At 44.1% G+C, this 23,962-nt stretch overlaps 1 protein-coding gene across 7 annotated transcripts in view; it reads right to left on the bottom strand.

The window, feature by feature from the left end:
• Positions 1-23,593, bottom strand: part of LOC106608040 (1-phosphatidylinositol 4,5-bisphosphate phosphodiesterase beta-4) — a 172,460-nt gene extending 148,867 nt beyond the window's left edge. For 6 of the 7 annotated variants that reach the window (XR_006770319.1, XR_006770320.1, XM_045720990.1 and 3 more), the window contains exons 1-2: positions 23,382-23,593; positions 10,688-10,733 (exon numbers count right to left, since the gene is read on the bottom strand). The gene's annotated coding sequence lies outside the window, so the exon portion shown is untranslated. The remainder of the gene's footprint in view (positions 1-10,687; positions 10,734-23,381) is intronic. The other variant, XM_045720991.1, reaches the window with a different exon arrangement.
• Between the last annotated feature and the right edge of the window lie 369 nt (positions 23,594-23,962).

Below are 23,962 nucleotides of genomic sequence, written 5' to 3'. Positions count from 1 at the left end.
GAAATAGGCTATTTTAGGCTTAAGTTTAGGGTTAGAATTAGGTGTTAGGTTTAGGAGTTAGGGTTAGGTGTTAAGTTTTGGGTTAGGTTAAGGTTTGGGGTTAGGTTTAGAAATAAGATTTTGAATGGGAATAAATTGTTTGGTCCTCACAAGGATAGTAAAACGTGTGTGTACGTGTGTGTGTGTGTGTCTTCCAACCTGAGGTAATTTCACAGCAATGGGGATGTCATCTGACGCTGAGGCGAATAGATCATTTGGCCAAATATTCTATTAAAAGGAGCAATATTGATATGAGTTAACACCAGACATCTGTTGGAGGGACATCTCAATGTTTCTTTCTCTTTCTCTCTCGCTATATCATTCTCTATGTCACACACACACAGGGCTCTATGGTGACTTTTTTTTACAAGGAGCACATGTTCGACCTAAGTTGAAAAACGTAGGCGTACACAAAGAAATTTAGGAGTACATTTAAAAATATTTCTGGTAATAAATACCTAATTTACATAAGTATTCAGACCCTTTGCTATGAGACTCGAAATTGAGCTCAGGTGCATCCTGTTTCCATTGATCCTCCTTGAGATGTTTCTACTACTTGATTGGAGTCCACCTGTGGTAAATTCAATTGATTGGACATGATTTGGAAAGGCACACACCTGTCTATATAAGGTCCCACAGTTGACAGGGCATTTCAGAGCAAAAACCAAGCCATGAGGTCGAAGGAATTATCCGTAGTGCTCCGAGACAGGATTGTGTTGAGGCACAGATCTGGGGAAGGGTACCCAAAAATGTCTGCAGCACTGATGGTCCCCAAGAACACAGTGACCTCCATCATTCTTTAATGGAAGAAGTTTGGAACCACCAAGACTCGTCCTAGAGCTGGCCGCCCGGCCAAACTGAGCAATTGGGGGAGAAGGGCCTTGGTCCGGGAGGTGACCAAGAACCCGATGGTCACTTTAACAGAGCTTCAGAGTTCTTCTGTGGAGATGGGAAAACCTTCCAAAAGGACAACCATCTCTGCAGCACTACACCAATCAAGCCTTTACAGTAGAGTGGCCAGACAGAAGCCACTCCTCAGTAAAAGGCACATGACAGCCCGCTTAGAGTTTGCCAAAATGCCCCTAAAAGACTCTCAACCCATGAGAAACAAGATTCTCTGGTCTGATGAAATCAAAATGTAACTCTTTGGGCTCAATGCCAAGCGTTACGTCTGGGGGAAACCTGGCACCATCCCTATGGTGAACCATGGTGGTGGCAGTACCATGCTGTGGGGATGTTTTTCAGTGACAGGGACTGGGAGTCAAGATAGAGAGAGATCCTTGATGAAAACCTGCTCCAGAGTGCTCAGGACATCAGACTGGGGCAAAGGTTAATCTTCCAACAGGACAACGACCCTAAGCACACAGCCAAGACAACGCAGGAGTGGCTTCCGGACAAGTCTCTGAATGTCCTTGAGTGGCCCAGTCAGAGCCCGGACTTGAACCCGATCTAACATCTCTGGAGAGACCTGAAAATAGCTGTGCAGCAACGCTCCCCATCCAACCTGACAGAGCTTAAAAGGATCTGCAGAGAAGAATGAGAGAAACTCCCCAAATATAGGTGTGCCAAGCTTGTAGCATCATACCCAACAAGAATCTAGGCTGTAATTGCTGCCAAACGTGCTTTAACAAAGTACTGAGTAAAGTGTCTGAATACTTATGTAAATGTGATATCAGTTTTTTTCTTTGTACACATTTGCAAAAACGTCTAAAAACCTGTTTTTGCTTTGACATTATTGGATATTGTGTGTTGATAGATGAAAGAAAAAAACGATGTAATCCATTTTAGAATAAGGCTTTAACGTAACAAAATGTGGAAAAAGTCAAGGGGTCTGAACACTATCCGAATGCACAGTAGTTATATCACAATAGGAAGTATAAGTCCTCTGCTGCTGAGTGACAGTGTATGTTCTGGCTGCAACCCTAGAGTAGCACATTTGATTCATTCTCACACACACACACACACACACACACACACACACACACACACACACACACACACACACACACACACACACACTGCCCGACTGGACTGGCAAGAGACTGATAGGTCTCTGGAAGTAAATCTAGTGCTCGTAAGACCTCTCACACACACACACACACACACACACACACACACACACACACACACACACACACACACACACACACACACACACACACACACACACACACACACACACACACACACACACACACACACACACACAGGCTTCGTGCTACTGTAGACACATGCGCACACACTACATAATTACGTCACACAGTCTTTCAGGATCATTAAAGTTTACGACTGTATGGAAGAAACACACAGGCAACAACTCAGGCAGTCACACAGGCTGCTTATCAATGAGTGATGTGGGAGAATGTTCAGAGTGCAATACACATCATTCATACATGGGAAAGTCGAAAATAAATTAGACCTACACTACCGTTCAAAAGTTTGGGGTCACTTACAAATTTCCTTGATTTTGAAAGAAAAGCCTATTTTTTGTCCATTAAAATAACATCAAACTGATCAGAAATACAGTGGAGACATTGTTAATGTTGTAAATGACTATTGTAGCTGGAAACGTCTGATTTTTTATGGAATATCTACATAGGCGTACAGAGGCCCATTATCAACAACCATCACTCTTGTGTTCCAATGGAACGTTGTGTTAGCTAATCCAAGTTTATCATTTTAAAAAGGCTAATTGATCATTAGAAAACCCTTTTGCAATTATGTTAGCACAGCTTTAAGCCCAGCATCCCGGAGTCGCCTCTTCAACTGGTGTTTTGCGGGTACAATTTAATGAAGCTGCCAGTTGTTTCTCAAACTAGACACTCTAATGTACTTGTCCTCTTGCGCAGTTGTGCACCGGGTCCTCCCACTCCTCTTTCTATTCTGGTTAGAGCCAGTTTGCTCTGTTCTGTGAAGGGAGTAGTACACAGCATTGTACGAGATCTTCAGTCTTCATTTCTCAGAACAAGAATAGACTGACGTGTTCCAGAAGAAAGTTCTTTGTTTCTGGACATTTTGAGCCTGTAATTGAACCCACAAATGCTGATGCTCCAGATACTCAACTAGTCTAAAGAAGGCCAGTTTTATTGCTTCTTTAACAGTTTTCAGCTGTGCTAACATAATTGCAAAAGGGTTTTCTAATGATCAATTAGCCTTTTTAAATGATAAACTTGGATTAGCTAACATATGTCTATTTACCACCACAAACCGATGCTGGAACTAAAACTGCACTCAATGAGCTGTACAGGGCCATAAGCAATGAAGAAAATGCTCATCCAGATGCGGCGCTACTAGTGGCCGGTGACTTTAATGCAGGGAATCTGAAATCCATTTTACCTCATTTCTACCAGCATGTCACTTGTGCAACTAGAGGCAAAAAAAATGCAGATCACCTTTACTCCACACACAGAAACGCATACAAAGCTCTCCGTCGCCCTCCATTTGGCAAATCTGACCATTACTCTATCCTCCTGATTGCTACTTACAAGCAAAAACTCAAACAGGAAGTACCAGTGTCACGCTAAATACAGAAGTGGTTAGGCTTCATTAATAAGTACATTGACGACGTCTTCCCCACAGTGGTTGTACATACATATCCCAACCAGAAGCTATGGATTACAGGCAACATCCGCACTGAGCTAAAAGCTAGAGCTGCCGCTTTCAAGGAGCGGGACACTAATCCAGATGCTTATAAGAAATCCCACTATGCCCTCCGACTTATCAAAGGTCGAATCCTACTACATCGGCTCTGATGATCGTTGGATGTGGCAAGGCTTGCAAACTACTATGGATTACATGTTTCAAGCAGACCACCATAGTCCCTGTGCCCAAGAACGCCATGGTAACCTGTCTAAATGACTATCACCCCACGCACTCACATATGTAGCCATGAAATGCTTTGAAAGGCTGGTCATGGCTCATATCAACACCATCATCCCAGACACCCTGGACCCACTGCAATTCACATACCGCGCCAACGGATCCACAGATAACGCAATCTCTATTGCACTCCACACTGCCCTTTCCCACCTAGACAAGAGGAACACCTATGTGAAAATGCTGTTCATTGACTACAGCTCAGCATTCAACACCAAAATCCCTCCAAGCCCATCACTAAGCTAAGGATTCTGGGACTGCAACTGGATCCTGAACCTCCTGATGGGCCGCCCCCAGGTGGTGAGGGACAGCATGGCGGATGTGTTGTTGCTTACCCTCACTACCTGGGGGTGGCCGGTCAGGAAGTTCAGGATCCAGTTGCAGAGGGAGGTGTTGAGGGTAGGCAACAACACATCCGCCACACTGACCCGCAACACGGGGGCCCCTCGGGGGTGTGTGCTTAGTCCCCTCCTGTACTCCCTGTTCACCCACGACTGCGTGGCCACTCACGACTCCAACACCATCATTAAGTTTGCCAATGACACAACGGTGGTAGGGATGTTCACCAACGACAATGAGACAGCCTATAGGGAGGAGATCAGAGGCCTGGCAGCATGGTGCCAGGACAACAACCTCTCCCTCAACTTCAGCAAGACAAAGGAGCTGATCGCGGACTGAACAAGCCCCCATTCATATCGACAGGTCTGTAGTGGAATGGGTCTAGAGCTTCAAGTTCCTCGGTGTCCACATCACTAAGGATCTATCATGGTCTGCACACACCAACACAGTCGGGAAGAGGGCATGACAACACCTTTTCCTCTTCAGGAGGCTGAAAAGGCTTTAGATGGGCACTCCGATCATCAAAAGGTTCTACAGCAGCACCATTGAGAGCATCTTGACTGGCTGTATCACCGATTGGTATGGCAACTGCTTGGCATCTGACCGCAAGGCGCAACAGATGGTAGTGCGTACAGCCAAGTACATCAATGGGGCTGAGCTCCCTGCCAACCAGGACCTCTATACCAGGCAGTGTTAGAGGAAGGCACTAAAAATTGTCAAAGACTCCAGCGAACCAAGTCATATACTGTTGTTCTCTCTGCTACCGCACAGCAAGCAGTACCAATGCACCAATTCTGGAACCGCAGGACCCTGAACAGCTCCTACACCCAAGCCATTAGACTACAAAATAGTTAATTAAATAGTTAACCAAATACCGACACAGACTATCTGCACTGACCCTTTTTGCACGAACTTTTTTGACTTATCACGCTGCTGCTACTGTTTATTATCTGTCACTTTATTTCTAGTTATACACTACATGACCAAAAGTATCTGGACACTTGCTCGTCAAACATCTCATTCCAAAATCATGGGCATTGATATGGATTTCGTCCCCCCTTTGCTGCTATAACAGCCTCCACTCTTCTGGAAGGGTTTCCACTAGGTATTGGAACATTGAATGGACTTGCTTCCATTCAGCCACAAGAGCATTAGTGAGGTCAGCCACTGATGTTTGGTGATTAGGCCTGGCTCGTAGTCGGCGTTCCAATTCATCCCAAAGGTGTTCGATGGGGTTGAGTTCAGGGTTCTGCGCAGGCCTGTCAAGTTCTTCCACACCGAACTCGACAAACCATTTCTGTATGGACCTCGCTTTGTGCACAGAGGCATTGTCATGTTGAAACAGGAAAAGTGCCTTCCCCAAACTGTTGCCACAATGTTGGATGCACAGAATCATCTAGAATGTCATTGTATGCTGTAGTGTTAAGATTTCTCATCACTGGAACTAAGGGGCCTAGCAAGAACCATGAAAAACAGCCCCAGACCATTATTCCTCCTCCAACAAACTTTACAGTTGGCACTATGCATTCGGGCAGGTAGCGTTCTCCTGGCATTCACCAAACCCAGATTCGTCCGTCGGATTGACAGATGGTAAAGCGTGATTCATCACTCCAGAGAACGCATTTCCAATGGTGGCGAGCTTTACAGCACATCCAGCCGACACTTGGCATTGCGCATTTCATGAAGTTCCCGACAAACAGTTATTGTGCTGGCGCTGCTTCCAGAGGCAGTTTGGAACTCGATAGTGAGTGTTGTAACTGAGGACAGACGATTTTTATGTGCTACGCACTTCAGCACTTGGCGGTCGCGTTCTGTGAACTTGTGTGGCCTACCACTTTGCGGTTGAGCCATTGATGCATCTAGACATTTCCACTTCACAATAACAGCATTTACAGTTGAATGGGGTAGCTCTAACAGGGCATAAATTTGACAAACTGACTTGTTGGAAAGGTGACATCCTATGACAGTGCCACGTTGAAAGTCACCTAGCTCTTCAGTAAGCCATTCTACTACAAATGTTTGTCTATGGAGAATGCATGGTTGTGTGCTCGATTTTATACACCTGTCAGCAACGGGTGTGGCTGAAATAACAAAATCCACTAATTTGAAGGGGTGTCCATATACTTTTGTATATACAGTGTATGTACTATAGAGGTCAACCGATTATGATTTTTCAACGCCGATACCGATACCGATTGTTGGATGCCCAAAACCCCTGTCAATACCGATTATTCGGCCGATTTGTTTTATTTATTTGTAATAATGACAATTACAACAATACTGAATGAACACTTATTTTAACTTAATATAATACATCAATAAAATCAATTTAGCCTCAAATAAATAATGAAACATGTTCAATTTGGTTTAAATAATGCAAAAGCAAAGTGTTGGAGAAGAAAGTAAAAGTGCAATATGTGCCATGTAAGAAAGCTAACGTTTAAGTTCCTTGCTCAGAACATGAGAACATATGAAAGCTGGTGGTTCCTTTTAACATGAGTCTTCAATATTCCCAGGACAGAAATTTTAGGTTGTAGTTATTATAGGAATTATACGACTATTTCTCTCTATACGATTTGTATTACATATACCTTTGACTATTGGATGTTCTCATAGGCACTTTAGTATTGCCAGTGTAACAGTATAGCTTCCGTCCCTCTCCTCGCTCCTACCTGGGCTCGAACCAGGAACACATCGACAACAGCCACCTTCGAAGCAGCATTACCCATGAAGAGCGAGTGACGTTTGAAACGCTATTAGCGCGCACCCCGCTAACTAGCTAGCCATTTCACATCGGTTACACCAGCCTAATCTTGGGAGTTGATAGGCTTGAAGTCATAAACAGCGCAATGCTTGAAGCACAACGAAGAGCTGCTGGCAAAACGCACTAAAGTGCTGTTTGAATGAATGATTACGAGCCTGCTGATGCCTACCATCGCTCAGTCAAACTGCTCTATCAAATCATAGACTTAATTATAACATAATAACACACAGAAATACGAGCCTTAGGTCATTAATATGGTCGAATCCGGAAACTATCATCTCGAAAACATAACGTTTTTCCTTTCAGTGAAATACGGAACCGTTCCGTATTTTATCTAAAGGGTGGCATCCCTAAGTCTAAATATTCCTGTTACATTGCACAACCTTCAATGTTATGTCATAATTATGTACAATTCTGGCAAATCAGTTCGCAACGAGCCAGGCGGCCCAAACTGTTGCATATACCCTGACTCTGCGTGCAATGAACGCAAGAGAAGTGACACAATTTCACCTTGTTAATATTGCCTGCTAACCTGGATTTCTTTTAGCTAAATATGCAGGTTTAAAAATATATACTTCTGTGTATTGATTTTAAGAAAGGCATTGATGTTTATGGTTAGGTACAGTCGTGCAACGATTGTGCTTTTTTCGCAAATGCGCTTTTGTTAAATCCTCCCCCGTTTGGCGAAGTCGGCTGTCTTTGTTAGGAAGAAATAGTCTTCACACAGTTCGCAATGAGCCAGGCGGCCCAAACTGCTGCATATACCCTGACTCTGTTGCAAGAGAAGTGACACATTTTCCCTAGTTAAAAGAAATTCATGTTAGCAGGCAAGATTAACTAAATATGCAGGTTTAAAAATATATACTTGTGTATTGATTTTAAGAAAGGCATTGATGTTTATGGTTAGGGACACGTTGGAGCAACGTGTACCTAAGCGATTATATGCAACGCAGGACAGGCTAGATAAACTAGTAATATCATCAACCATGTGTAGTTAACTAGTGATTATGATTGATTGATTGATTGTTTTTTATAAGATAAGTTTAATGCTAGCTAGCAACTTACCTTGGATTTACCTTGGATTCTAACTGCATTCGCGTAACAGGCAGGCTCCTCGTGGAGTGCAATGTAAAGCAGGTGGTTAGAGCGTTGGACTAGTTAACCGTAAGGTTCCAAGATTGAATCCCCGAGCTGACAAGGTAGAAATCTGTTGTTCTGCCCCTGAACAAGGCAGTTAACCCACCGTTCCTAGGCCGTCATTGAAAATAATAATGTGTTCTTAACTGACTTGCCTAGTTAAATAAAGGTGTACATTTTTTTTTTTTATAAATAAAAAAAAAAAAATAGGCCAAATCGGCATCCAAAAATACCGATTTCCGATTGTTATGAAGACTTGAAATCGGCCCTAATTAATAGGCCATTCCGATTAATCGGTCGACCTCTAGTATGTACATATCTACCCAATTACCTCGTATGCCTGCACAAGCCAAGTTATCATTACTCATTGTGTATTTATTAGTACTTTTATTTATTATTACGTGATTTACTTTTATATTATTTCTCTATTTTCTTTCTCTCTGCATTGTAGGGAAGGGCCTGTAAATATACATTTCACCTGTTGTTTACAAAGCATGTTGACATCTGACTTCGTTTCCAACAGAGGACCCCCAGTTTACCTCCCAGGTACGGAGATCCTTCTGTTCAGCGCTTGGTATCAATGTCAGTCTTTCTTCTGGATACCACCCCCAGACCAACGGCCAGACCGAACGGGCCAACCAAGAGATGGAGACTGCCCTACGCTGCTTGACTTCTGCTAACCCTTCCTCCTGGAGCGCTCAGCTACCCTGGGTTGAATATGCCCACAACACCCTCATCAACGCCTCGTCAGGTATGTCACGCTTCGAGTGTGCTCTGGGTTACCAACCACCCTTGTTCCCCGACCAAGAGGTTGAGGTTCCCTCTGTCTAGGATCATCTGGGCCGTTGTCACCGTACCTGGAGGAAGGCTTGGGCTGCCCTTCTTCGTGCTTCCGACAGGACCCAGTCCCAAGCCAACTGTCGCCGGGCCTCTGCTCTAGTGTACCCCCCGGGTCAAAAGGTATGGCTCTCATCGAATGACCTGCCATTGAAGGTGGCATCGAAGAAACTTTGCCCCCGATTCATTGGTCCCTTTGAAATTGATCGGGTCATTAACCCCTCTGAGGTGCGCCAGAAACTCCCAGCCTCTCTCAGGATCCATCCTACCTTCCATGTATCCCTGATTAAACCTGTCTGCTCCAGTTCGGTCTGCTCCTGCAGCAGCTCCTCCACCCCCTCGGCTCATCATTGTGCCTGTTTTCCTTGCCTGACGCTGTTTTCCTTTCAGCTACAGTTCTGCCCGCTCTGACTCTGGTCCCTGTCTCCAGTCCCATGTCTCGTCATCCTGCTACTCTGTCCTGGATTCCCCACTCTACTACTCCCTTGGATTCCCCTCCGGACCTGCTTACCCTGTCTCAACCCCTCTCGCTCCAGCCTCAGCTTCCGCACCTGGTTTCCAGCTTCCCACCCAAGCTTCTACTGACCTGCACTCCATCTCCCCCCGTGTGTCAATAAATACCTTGGTTACTTCATCCCCGTCTCCTCGTCTGAGTCTGCTCTTGTGACAAATGTTTGATTTTGATTTGAGAAGACTGCACTGAGCTTAGATAGTGACTAAAAGACTGTCCACCCACAGTTTAAAATCGGCTTGGATAGTGAATGACTGTCCACCCACAGTTTAAAATAGGCTTGGTTAGTGAATGACTGTCCACCCACAGTTTAAAATAGGCTTGGATAGTGAATGACTGTCCACCCACAGTTTAAAATTGGCTTGGATAGTGAATGACTGTCCACTCACAGTTTAAAATAGGCTTGGATAGTGAATGACTGTCCACCCACAGTTTAAAATAGGCTTGGATAGTGAATGACTGTCCACTCACAGTTTAAAATAGGCTTGGATAGTGAATGACTGTCCACCCACAGTTTAAAACAGGCTTGGATAGTGAATGACTGTCCACTCACAGTTTAAAATAGGCTTGGATAGTGAATGACTGTCCACTCACAGTTTAAAATAGGCTTGGATAGTGAATGACTGTCCACCCACAGTTTAAAACAGGCTTGGATAGTGAATGACTGTCCACTCACAGTTTAAAATAGGCTTGGATAGTGAATGACTGTCCACTCACAGTTTAAAATAGGCATAGATAGTGAATAAATGATTGTCCACTCAGTTTAAAATAGGGACACAACCTGATACATTTCCTATAAATAAAGAAAATAATGTACATTTCCCTTTTAAAAAGTGGGAAGCTGGAGATGGTATTTACACACAACAGATACTGTATAATGTTCTGTTTCCACTCCTCCCACATTCAACAGTACAGAGAAGATCACCTGCTCCTACATGTATAGATTACATAGGACGTGTATCTCTGTCATTAAGGGCAGGCTGTAGTTCACAAACATGTTTACCAACCCCCCAAAATGATTTCCACTCTACAGAGAAACATCATCTAACATGATGTGTGTTTCATATGCAACAGCCGAGGGAGTTCTAGAAAGACCACCAAAAACAGTAAGAGTATAAACAACAACCATCGGTTTCACTGTTAACACCAATAGGTATTAGGTCTAATATAACTCTCCAACTTACCAGTTCAGCATGAAGTAACTTCAGTGGGTGAAACTCATATCTTGGCCTGTGAGGACAGAGGAGGGAACATTTAAAGGCCCAATGCAGCCGTTGTTATCTCAATATCAAATCATTTCAAAATGCTTCTTCGCAAAGATCAAATTCTCAAGCAATCATTTAGCTAGGACTGTCTGGGAGTGGTCTGAATGGGGAGGGGAAAACTGAAAACTAGCTGTTATTGGCAGAGACGTTTGGAACTCTCTTTCTTATTGGTCTATCAACTAATTTAACGCCTGGGTTCAAGTGGTCTTTTCAAAACAGCTGTTACACTAAATGGAAATTATTCAAATTTTCGTATTTTCACAGTATTATTACAACCTCATTGTGTGGAGATGTATATACAACACAAGAAAATCTAGTTTTTGACTGGACTGGGCCTTTAAGAACAGGTCAGCTCTGGACATTAGGATCCTCCCCTTAAATCAAGAAAAACATTAAACCTATGGACATGAACCTCACAGACAGACAGACAGACAGACAGACAGACAGACAGACAGACAGACAGACAGACAGACAGACAGACAGACAGACACACACACACACACACACACACACACACACAGCTCCGCCCCTCCGCCCCTCTCCCCAGCCAAGGAAAACACCCCAGTAAAATTATAACATCCACAATGGACGCTTGGGAAGAGAGTCCTGTTTTGTTTAGCTATAACATTAAAGCTGAAAGCTATGAATCATAATGTGTTTAAACGAACAATGGAACTATTCGTCATAGATAATCAGATCTGTCTGTTATTTTCAACTGATTTTCAGTGTGTATGTGTGTGTGTGTGCATGTGTGAGTGTGTGTGTGTGTGTGTGTGTGTGTGTGTATATATGTGCATGTGTATGTATGTACAGTTGAAGTCGGAAGTTTACATACACCTTAGCCAAAAATTCACAATTCCTGACATTTAATCCTAGTAAAAATGCACAGTCTTAAGTCAGTTAGGATCACCACATTATTGTAAGAATGTGAAATGTCAGAATAATAGTAGAGAGAATGCTTTATTTCAGCTTTTATTTCTTTCATCACATTCCCAGTGGGTCAGAAGTTTACATACACGCAATTAGTATTTGCTAGCATTGCCTTTAAATTGTTTAACTTGGGTCAAACGTTTCAGGTAGCCTTCCACAAGCTTCCCACAATAAGTTAGGTGACTTTTGGCCCATTCCTCCTGACAGAGCTGGTGTAACTGAGTCAGGTTTGTAGGCCTCCTTGCTCGCACACACATTAACAGTTCTGCCCGCAAATTTTCTATGGGATTGAGGTCAGGGCTTTGTGATGGCCACTCCAATACCTTGACTTTGTTGTCCTTAAGCCATTTTGCCACAACTTTGGAAGTATGCTTGGGGTCATTGTCCATTTGGAAGACCCATTTGCGACCAAGCTTTAACTTCCTGACTGATGTCTTGAGATGTTGCTTCAATATATATGCATAATTTTCCTGCCTCATTATGCCATCTATTTTGTGAAGTGCACCAGTCACTCCTGCAGCAAAGCACCCACACAACATGATGCTACCGCCCCCGTGCTTCACGGATAGGATGGTGTTCTTCGGCTTGCAAGCCTCCCCCTTTTTCCTCCAAACATAACGATGGTCATTATGGCCAAACAGTTCTATTTTTGTTTCATCCGACCAGAGGACATTTCTCCAAAAAGCACGATCTTTGTCCGCATGTGCAGTTGCAAACCGCAGTCTGGCTTTTTTATGGCGGTTTTGGAGCAGTGGCTTCTTCCTTGATGAGCGGCCTTTTAGGTTATGTCTATATAGGACTCGTTTTACTGTGGATATAGATACGTTTGTACCTGTTTCCTCCAGCATCTTCACAAGGTCCTTTGCTGTTGTTCTGGAACTGATTTGCACTTTTTGCACCAAAGTACATTAATCTCTAGGAGACAGAACGCGTCTCCTTCCTGAGCGGTATGAGAGCTGTGTGGTCCCATGGTGTTTATACTTGGGTACTATTGTTTGTACAGATGAACGTGGTACCTTCAGGCATTTGGAAATTGCTCCCAAAGATGAACCACACTTGTGGAGGTCTGTAATTTATTTTTCTGAGGTTTTGGCTGATTTCTTTTGATTTTCCCATGATGTCAAGCAAAGAGGCACTGAGTTTGAATTTAGGCCTTGAAATACATCCACAGGTACACCTCTAATTGACTCAAATGATGTCAATTAGCCTATCAGAAGCTTCTAAAGCCATGACATCATTTTCTGGAATTTTCCAAGCTGTTTAAAGGCACAGTCAACTTAGTGTATGTAAACTTCTGACCAACTGGAATTGTGATACAGTGAATTATAAGTGAAATAATCAGTCTGTAAACGACTGTTGGAAAAACTAACTTGTGTCATGTATAAAGTAGATGTCCTAACCGACTTTCCAAAACTATAGTTTGTTTAACAAGAAATGTGTGGAGTGGTTGAAAAACTAGTTTTAATGACTCCAACCTAAGTGTACGTAAACTTCCGACGTCAAATGTATTTGTGTATGTGTATGTATGTGTGTGTGTGTGTGTGTGTATGTATGTATATGTGTGTGTATATGTGTGTATATGTGTGTGTGTGTGTGTGTATGTGTGTATGTGTGTATATGTATATGTATATGTGTGTGTCTATATATGTGCATGTGTATGTATGTGTGTGTGTGTGTGTTAGAGGTCGACCGATTAATCGGAATGGCCGATTAATTAGGGCCGATTTCAAGTTTTCATAACAATCGGACATCGGTATTTTTGGACACCGATTTGACTGATTATTATTATTTAAAATGTTTTACACCTTTATTTAACTAGGCAAGTCAGTTAAGAACCCATTCTTATTTTCAATGACAGCCTAGGAACGGTGGGTTAACTGCCTTGTTCAGGGCAGAACGACAGATTTTTACCTTGTCAGCTCGGGGATTCAATCTTGCAACCTTACGGTTAACTAGTCCAACGCTCTAACCACCTGCTTTACATTGCACTCCACGAGGAGCCTGCCTGTTACGCGAATGCAGTAAGAAGCCAAGGTATGTTGCTAGCTAGAATTAAAGTTATCTTATAAAAAACAATCAATCAAGCATAATCACTAGTTAACTACACATGGTTGATGATATTACTAGTTTATCTAGCCTGTCCTGAATTGCATATATTCGATGCGGTGCGCATTCGGGAAAAGGACTGTCGTTGCTCCAACGTGTACCTAACCATAAACATCAATGTCTTTCTTAAAATCAATACACACGTATATATTTTTAAACCTGCATATTTAGTTAATATTGCCTGCTAACATGAATTTCTTTTAACTAGGGAAAATGTGTCACTTCTCTTGCAACAGAGTCAGGGTATATGCAGCAATTTTGTCACGTCCTGGCCAGTATAAGGGTTAATTGGTATTGTAGTTTGGTCAGGACGTGGCAGAGGGTATTTGTTTTATGTGGTTCAGGGTGGTGTTTTGGTAAAAGGGCGTTTGATTTAGTATTTCCGGGTTTTTGGTTTATGATCTATGTTTAGGTAATTCTATGTCTAGTCTAGGTAGTCTGTGTTTCTATGGTTGATTAATTGGGGTTGGGACTCTCAATTGAAGGCAGGTGTTTTCTCTTTGCCTTTGATTGAGAGTCCCATATATTAGGGTGTGTTTGTGTTTGGGATTTGTGGGAGATTGTTTTTGCATTGCGTGTTTTTGTAAGCCTGCAAAACTGTCATTTGTCGTGCTTATTGTTTTCTTGTTTTCTCGTGTTCAACATTCTTTAATAAATTAAGAAAATGAACACCAACTCTACTGCGTATTGGTCCACACTTTCAGACGACGATTTCGCTATATCATCGGATGATGAAGAAGTTCGTGACAGAATCTCCCACCTAACCAGGACCAAGCAGCAGAGGAAGGAGCAGAGGAATTTTGATTTGGACAATCGGGAGAGATGGACATGGGAGCAGGTTATGGCCGGAGAAGGCCCATGGAGTATGGCTGGTAAGGACCGGGAACGTTTCCGAGGATCAAGACTGGCGTTGAAGCACGCGAGACACCCCAAGAATTTTTTTGTGGGGGGCACACGGGTAGTTTGGCTAGGCCTAGGAAGAGCCGGAAGCCAGCTACCCGTGGTTATATGGAGGAGCGTATGAGGTGGAGAGCGCCATGTTTCGCTGAGGAGCGCACTATCTCACCCATACGCACGCACAGTCCGGTGCGCGTTATTCCAGCCCCTCGCAGGTGCCGTGCTAGAGCGGGCATCCAGCCTGGTAGGAGGATGCCTGCGCAGCGCATCTGGTCGCCGGTACGCCTCCGAGGACCAGGCTACCCAACTCCCGCTCTACGCACGGCTACCATCAGGCCCCTGCACAGCCCAGTCCGCCCTGTACAAGCACCCCGCTCGTACAGGGCTACTAGTTCCATCCAGGAGGGAAGGGTTGTGCAGGAGGTAAGATCAAGACCGACTGTGCGCCTCAATAGCCCTGGGTTTCCAGCTCCTGTCTCTCGTGCGGACCCGGAAGTGCGTCAGCCCAGTCCGACTCGTCCTGTTCCCGCTCCCCGCACTAGCCTGGAGGTGCGTGTTCCCAATCTGGTACGCCCAGTACCAGCACCACGCACCAGGCTTCAAGTGCGTAAACCCAGCCTCGCCAGTCAACAGTCACCAGAGCTGCCCGCCAGTCAACAGTCACCAGAGCTGCCCGCCAGTCAACAGTCACCAGAGCTGCCCGCCAGTCAACAGTCACCAGAGCTGCCCGCCAGTCAACAGTCACCAGAGCTGCCCGCCAGTCAACAGTCACCAGAACTGCCCGTCAGTCAAGAGTCGCCAGAACTGCCCGTCAGTCAAGAGTCGCCAGAGCCGCCCGTCAGTGAGGAATCGCCAGAGCCGCCCGTCAGTGAAGAGTCGCCAGAGCCACCCACTAGTCAGGAGCTGCCAGAGTGGCCAGACTGCCCGGAGATGTCAGAGTGGCCAGACTGCCCGGAGATGTCAGAGTGGCCAGACTGCCCGGAGATGTCAGAGTGGCCAGACTGCCCGGAGATGTCAGAGTGGCCAGACTGCCCGGAGATGTCAGAGTGGCCAGACTGCCCCGAGCTGCCAGAGTGGCCAGACTGCCCCGAGCTGCCAGAGTGGCCAGACTGCCCCGAGCTGCCAGACTGGCCCGAGCGGCCAGACTGCCCCGACTGCCCCGAGCTGCCAGACTGTCCCGACTGCCCCGATCTGCCCGACTGCCCCGATCTGCCAGACTGCCCCGATCTGCCAGACTGTCCCGACTGCCCCGAGCTGTCAGAGTGGCCAGACTGCTCCGAGCTGTCAGAGTGGCCAGACTGCCCCGAGCTGCCAGAGTGGCCAGACTGCCCCGAGCTGCCAGAGTGGCCAGACTGCCCCGAGCTGCCAGAGTGGCCAGACTGCCCCGAGCTGCCAGAGTGGCCAGACTGCCCCGAGCTGCCAGACTGGCCCGAGCGGCCAGACTGCCCCGACTGCCCTGAGCTGCCAGACTGTCCCGACTGCCCCGATCTGCCTGACTGCCCCGATCTGCCAGACTGCCCCGATCTGCCAGACTGTCCCGACTGCCCCGAGCTGCCAGACTGCCCCGACTGCCCCGATCTGCCAGACTGCCCCGATCTGCCAGACTGTCCCGACTGCCCCGAGCTGCCAGACTGCCCCGACTGCCCCGAGCGGCCAGACTGTCCAGACTGTCCAGACTGTCCAGACTGCCTAGACTGCCCAGACAGCCCCGAGCTGCCAGACTGCCCCGAGCTGCCAGACTGCTCCGACAGCCTGGAACGGCCAGAACCGGAGCCACCTCCAGAGATAGGTGGGTTGGGGAGGGGGGGTGTAGCACAGTGCCGTCGTTGACGGCAGCCACCCTCCCTTCCCTCCCTTTAGTAGGGGGGAATTTTTATTTTGGTGTTGTTTGGGGTTATTTTTGTTAAGGTGCTTCCGGGGTTAGCACCTTTAAGGGGGGGGGGGGGTACTGTCACGTCCTGGCCAGTATAAGGGTTAATTGGTATTGTAGTTTGGTCAGGACGTGGCAGAGGGTATTTGTTTTATGTGGTTCAGGGTGGTGTTTTGGTAAAAGGGCGTTTGATTTAGTATTTCCGGGTTTTTAGTTTATGATCTATGTTTAGGTAATTCTATGTCTAGTCTAGGTAGTCTGTGTTTCTATGGTTGATTAATTGGGGTTGGGACTCTCAATTGAAGGCAGGTGTTTTCTCTTTGCCTTTGATTGAGAGTCCCATATATTAGGGTGTGTTTGTGTTTGGGATTTGTGGGAGATTGTTTTTGCATTGCGTGTTTTTGTGAGCCTGCAAAACTGTCATTTGTCGTGCTTATTGTTTTCTTGTTTTCTCGTGTTCAACGTTCTTTAATAAATTAAGAAAATGAACACCAACTCTACTGCGTATTGGTCCACACTTTCAGACGACGATTTCGCTATATCATCGGATGATGAAGAAGTTCGTGACAAATTTGGGCCGCCTGGCTCGTTGCGAACTGTGTGAAGACTATTTCTTCAGAACAAAGACAGCCAACTTCGCCAAATGGGGGAGGATTTAACAAAAGCGCATTTGCGAAAAAAGCACAATCGTTGCACGACTGTACCTAACCATAAACATCAATGCCTTTCTTAAAATCAATACACAGAAGTATGTATTTTTAAACCTGCATATTTAGCTAAAAGAAATCCAGGTTAGCAGGCAATATTAACAAGGTGAAATTGTGTCATTTCTCTTGCATTCATTGCACGCAGAGTCAGGGTATATGCAACAGTTTGGGCCGCCTGGCTCGTTGCGAACTAATTTGCCAGAATTTTACGTAATTATGACATAACATTGAAGGTTGTGCAATGTAACAGGAATATTTAGACTTAGGGATGCCACCCGTTAGATAAAATACGGAACGGTTCCGAATTTCACTGAAAGAATAAACGTTTTCATTTCGAGATGATAGTTTCCGGATTCGACCATATTAATGACCTAAGGCTCGTATTTCTGTGTGTTATTATATTATAATTAAGTCTATGATTTGATAGAGCAGTCTGACTGAGCGATGGTAGGCAGCAGCAGGCTCGTAAGCATTCATTCAAACAGCACTTTCGTGCGTTTTGCCAGCAGCTCTTCACAATGCTTCAAGCATTGCGCTGTTTATGACTTCAAGCCTATCAACTCCCGAGATTAGGCTGGTGTAACCGATGTGAAATGGCAAGCTAGTTAGCGGGGTGCGAGCTAATAGCATTTCAAACGTCACTCGCTCTGAGACTTGGAGTAGTTGTTCCCCTTGCTCTGCATGGGTAACGCTGCTTCGAGGGTGGCTGTTGTCGATGTGTTCCTGGTTCGAGCCCAGGTAGGAGCGAGGAGAGGGACGGAAGCTATACTGTTACACTGGCAATACTAAAGTGCCTATAAGAACATCCAATAGTAAAATGTATATGAAATACAAATCGTATAGAGAGAAATAGTCGTATAATTCCTATAATAACTACAACCTAAAATTTCTGTCCTGGGAATATTGAAGACTCATGTTAAAAGGAACCACCAGCTTTCATATGTTCTCATATTCTGAGCAAGGTACTTAAACGTTAGCTTTCTTACATGGCACATATTGCACTTTTACTTTCTTCTCCAACACTTTGCTTTTGCATTATTTAAACCAAATTGTTTCATTATTTATTTGAGGCTAAATTGATTTTATTGATGTATTATATTAAGTTAAAATAAGTGTTCATTTAGTATTGTTTTAATTGTCATTATTACAAAAAAGGAAAAAATAATCGACCGATTAATCGGTATCGGCTTTTTGGTCCTCCAATAATCGGTATCGGCGATGAAAAATCATAATCGGTCAACCTCTAAAAACATCATACCTCAGTCAAAACAAAGGATGGAAATATGGAGTCAAATGACTGATCTAGAGCAGACTGGGACTGTCCCGTTGCAACACCACTGGATGATCAAGGTAGGTGTTGGACTGATAGATACAAGGTCACTGGTTCCAGTCCCACTTGGTTTACCCCCAGAATTTGCTTCCATACGATGTTGGTTACCTCACCGATATCAAAATCCCACGTGGGAAGACCCAAACACAGACAAACACAACCACCACTGACGCAGTCATGACCATGATACCACTGCCAGCATCTCCAAACACAACAATCATTGGCCTGTGTGTGTGTGGGTGTGTGTATGTGTGTGTATGTGTGTGTGTGTTTTCTGATTGACATCTCCACTGCCAGACCAGTACAGCTGAGCTAGGGGACTCCCTCCTCTAAACAGCATCATGCAGCAGGTCTGAAGACCAGCCAACATCTACGTTTGAACACTTAAGAACATCACTGATTTACTGATTAACAAATATGCAATAAATCAATATTGAAGAAAAGTATGCAATACATCTTTTACTATTTTAACTGTGTGTGTATGTGTGTGTGTGTGCGAGTCCTCTACCACTAGATGCAGAGCCACACAGAAGTATCCTTCTAGTTTTGAAGGCAGCAGGGTAAACGGTGTGACTCATAGCAATCCTATCTGTTTGTTTTGCCTGTCTGGCTAAATGTCATTTCAGGCATGTGATCAGCTAAGGAACTGCCTGAGACTGCTTTTAGGTCCACCCCAATCTTTATTTCCAGTTTTACAGCTCACCTAAACATGATACTTTATCACGGCATTGCATTTGGTTTATTTTGTGTCTAGGATTCTGGAATAAATCTATTCTGGTGTTTTTTTTCACATCACTTGCCTTGGTTCAGCATTTATTTTATTTTTTTCTGAGCCAGGCACCAGCAGCAAGCTACTGTCAGCCAGCTGCTGTCAGACAAATACCATTTCCTCCTTGGAGATTTGAGATTAAAACAAGCACTTTTTAGCTGCCTAAACCGGTCTCCCTTTTCAGGGACTCAACGGCCCTGAAGTTGAGAAACACACACAGCAACCTGATTCACAACGAAGCATCAGCCATCCCATTAACACAACACAGTCAATATTCATCACAAAATCACTGCATTGTGTAATAGCAGCCAAATATATCACCTTTCCAAACAACCTGTACAATATGGCACAGACAGATTTTACACAAGCACAATAATCTGAGCCTTGGCCAACGAACAAACGCCCTGAATCAGTATAAGCTTTCCCCTCATAACAATAACCCTACCCTCTGACCCGAAAAAACACAGCCGTTAAGCTTCTTAGCCCAACTCTCTTCATCAGAATCAGCTTTAGGCTACGGTGGCTTCTAAACCATGCAGGTAAGGTAATTTGAGACCTTGGGACTATAAGGTTATATCTGAGCAAAGCAATGTTCTGAGATATTGAGCATTAAAGTTTTCACATGTCAGGTATCAGACCTCTTTTGTAGTCCTCACCGTAAAGGTACCTCAAGTGCAGAGGGGGATGCAGTCGCAGATAGAACCTTATGCCTCTGAAATGTCAATCTGGGTTCAACCATAAGGTCCTATCTGACACAGAATGTTAAAATGATTTCAATTTCAATACAAAAGTAGATTTGTAATGATTAAATAAAGGGAATACCCTTCCTTCTTTCTAATCATGTCATCAAATATATTAATTCATGTTCATCACACATTTGTTAAAGCGATAGTTCCCTAAAATGACAAATACACTATAGCCTATGGAGAACTAACCACATTGCTAAAGCTTAGCTCTGGATGAGTAAACTGATATATTTTTCTGGTCTCTGACACCCAAAGTCAGTAAATTACTTGCTATTTACCAATAAAATGTGGTAAGTTATGTAATTTTAGAGAAATTCCCCTTCCATGCAGGTTTTCGTATTGATATAGAACAAGACAAAAGCAGCTATGCCTCTCCTAAGGGTTTTAAACATGCTCTAAGAAACCTGTATTAATTTGTTCTTACCATAAAGAACTTGCGTTATGGCCATTCTTCTAAAAAGGGGTGGACAAAACTCTTAAGTAATTAAAAATGAGGACCAGAACCTATTATGTCAATAATCAAGGACTTGGAACTGCAAGGTTCTATCTGCAAAATTAACACTAGGTGTACAAAATATTAGGAACATCCTAATATTGAGTTGCACCACCTTTTGTCCTCAGAGCAGCCTCAATTCGTTGGGCATGGCCTCTACAAGGTGTCGAAGCTTTCCACAGGGATGCTGGCTCATGCTGACTTAAATGCTTCCCACAGTTGTGTCAAGTTGGCTGGATGTCCTTTGGTGGTGGACCATTCTTGATACACACAGGAAACTGTTGAGCGTGAAAAACCCAGCAGCGTTGCAGTTCTTGACACAATCAAACCGGTGCGTCTGGCACCTGCTACCTTACCCCGTTCAAAGACACTTCAATCTTTTGTCTTTCCCATTCATCCTCTGAATGGCACACATACATAATCCATGTCTCAATTGTCTCAAGGAAAAATCCTTCTTTAACCTGTCTCCCCATCATCTACACTGATTAAAGTGGATTTAACAAGTGACATCAATAAGGGATCATAGCTTTCACCTGGATTCACCTGGTCAGTCTATGTCATGGAAAGAGCACTCAGAGTATAGTTTTGAGATAATGAGTATTTTTCAAGTCCCAGATCTCAGAACCCTTTTGTAATGTCTCCCTCTTTCATGACTCAATAAGTATATCACCTTACATACAATTATTTTTGATTGACCATCCAACAATGAGATTGGATTCCAGAATTAACCTTACAGCAACAAGCCAAAAGGTGTTTAGGCAAATAGAACTTTCAGATTTTTCTCTTTTTTTTCTCCATAGTAAATATACTTGTTTTATTATCTGACATATCTCACATATAAAGGCAGGCATCAACGATCACCTAAAGAGCAACTCTATGTGAATAACTCATTTTTTACCAAATGTCATAAACCTTCATAGTCCCAAGGTCACTAATGGTTTTTGTGCAAAGGAGGTAGGTAGGGCAATGTTTGTCTCTCTAATCGCAATCGAAGTGCTTATGCCACTGTGTCAATACTATAAACCTGGATAGGGTTCTCTTCCTACACACAGCAGACATGCAGTGACAGAAGCTACAGAATGGTCAATGGACACAGACAGACACTTCATTAGAGTTAGGAATCTAAAGACATTGTTTTAAGTAGCTATTACTATACCACTATTGTTATACAGTACTGTTTTTATTGTAGTAAACAAGTGTTCTCTTTAGTCATGCTAGACTCCTGAGATCCTATGTGTCTGATGAAAAGCATGCAACACATAAGCAGATGGAATGGATTTTCTTTCTCATCAATCAGACATTTTTTGACGTGTTTAATTCGTTCTAGTGACCAACAGCAACATACTGCATTTTCGATTTAAGGTCAATTCGGCCATTTGCTTCCAGGGTGAATATCTTGGTCGAAGCTAAGAAAGCAGCCACTTCAATGCATATCGACCAAATCGTGGCAAACGGGTCTCTATCGTCCCTCTCCCCCATAATCGGAATCAGCTAAATGTCACTTCAAACACAGAGATTGTAAAAAAGTGTGTCACACACGTCCGGCTCCCTGTCAATGACCGCAAGCTTCACACACAGGACATTGGCTCCGTGCGTGCACGGGAACAGGTGGCAGTTCCGCGCACAGGTGTGCGTCTACAACACCACTGAACCAAAAAAAAGGTAACTTGTGTACACTTTAAATCCCTTACCATCAACATACATGTCGACTGTTATTTATTTACAAAAAAAATACTTTGGACAAATGCCTTTTTCAATATCAAAACAGAAAATGGACTACTAATGCATCTCAAACAGCTGTCTGATACTGACAGAAATCAGTATAGCTCGACAAGAGTAGCCATTGGCTGATTGTTACTTCTTGATTCTCTTGCTTTATGTTGTGATGGAAGAAGCGGAACATACATGGCAAACGAGTGCACACTGCACACACACACAGCCCCAAACATCAGAATACTGGCTAACGTCAGCAAGCTAGTTGTCTGACAAGCAGACATCGTTAGCATGAATTGTGATCTATATCTCTACAGCATCATGTATAAATTGAGCAAACTATTGTTCAATAACTCGTATGTCTGTTATCTAATTTAGCTAGTAGCTGCCATATGTTTAAACCCAAATAGTTTAGAGTGGTTTGCGTAAAAGCTAGCCTAGCAGGTGGTGCATCTCTCATGCAAGCATGCCAGTCTGACTACTTTTATGGGCAAGCAAGCTGGGTATCCCTGCTATTTATTGTCTGTCCTGTTAGCTAGCAGCTAGCAAGCCTCTACCTTGGAGAACAAAATACCGATATACCAATCCATTTGTCCATTTTTTGACGCTGCAAATAGCAAACCAGCTGACTAACATTACACCACAGATGAATGGGGACACATATCTTTGATTAGACTATATACCGTTTCTGCTAACGTTCCATTTCACAAAAACGAAAGCAATGCATGGATATGACATCCATGCACGTGTTGTGCATGCTTCTACACGAGCTATAATGTTATTTTACATCAAACCAAGAACGACCCTTTCGAAAATAACCCACAAGATTTGCCGCTGTTTCTGCAATCTAGTTTCCAGAACGACCTCTCTGGGAATGGAATATTCTCACGGGTTTCAACCACCAATATGAAATCAAGCGAACGTTTTTCTCTCTCCAATACTGTAAATGACTAGACACCCAGATCAACGAATCATACAAACGTGGTGCTCAGCAAAACATTGCAAAAGTCCCACTTTCAGCCAAAATGACAGAAATATGAAAATGCCCTTACGTAAATTGGTTGCGACGAGAACGGATAAAATCCGATGTGAGAAATGATGCTTACAGAGGCTGGGCCGGGATTTTCTCTCTTTTTTACAGCTGCTGTATCTCCCGCCCTCTCCCTGTTCCTCTCAAACTCTCTCTCTCTCTCTTCCCCGGTCTTGTCTTTATCCTTCCCTTCCAAGAGCCCGCTCCTCTTGTACCACTCGCCATCCAGTGGAGAATGGCCAGATGCGTTCCTATAAGGAAACACTCACGGGATTTGTGTGCGCGTGTGCGCGTGCATGCGACTAGTGTACGTGCGTGCATGTGTGTGTGTGTGTGTGGGTCTCAGATAAATGACAGGTTGTAAGGGAATATTATGTTACACTACAATTTGGTGTGTGTGTGTGTGTGTGTGTGTGTGTGTGTGTGTGTGTGTGTGTGTGTGTGTGTGTGTGTGTGTGTGTGTGTGTGTGTGTGTGTGTGTGTGTGTGTGTGTGTGTGTGTGTGTGTGTGTGTGTGTGTGTGTGTCTGTGTCTGTGTGTGTGTGTGTGTGTGTGTGTGTGTGTGTGTGTGTGTGCGCTCATCCCACTAACAGTAGCCCACAAA

Source organism: Salmo salar, chromosome ssa06 (assembly GCF_905237065.1).
Source record: "Salmo salar chromosome ssa06, Ssal_v3.1, whole genome shotgun sequence".
Taxonomy (NCBI): Eukaryota; Metazoa; Chordata; class Actinopteri; order Salmoniformes; family Salmonidae; genus Salmo; species Salmo salar.
Note: the sequence above shows the minus strand (reverse complement) of the source record. Positions and strands in the feature narration are given on the sequence as shown.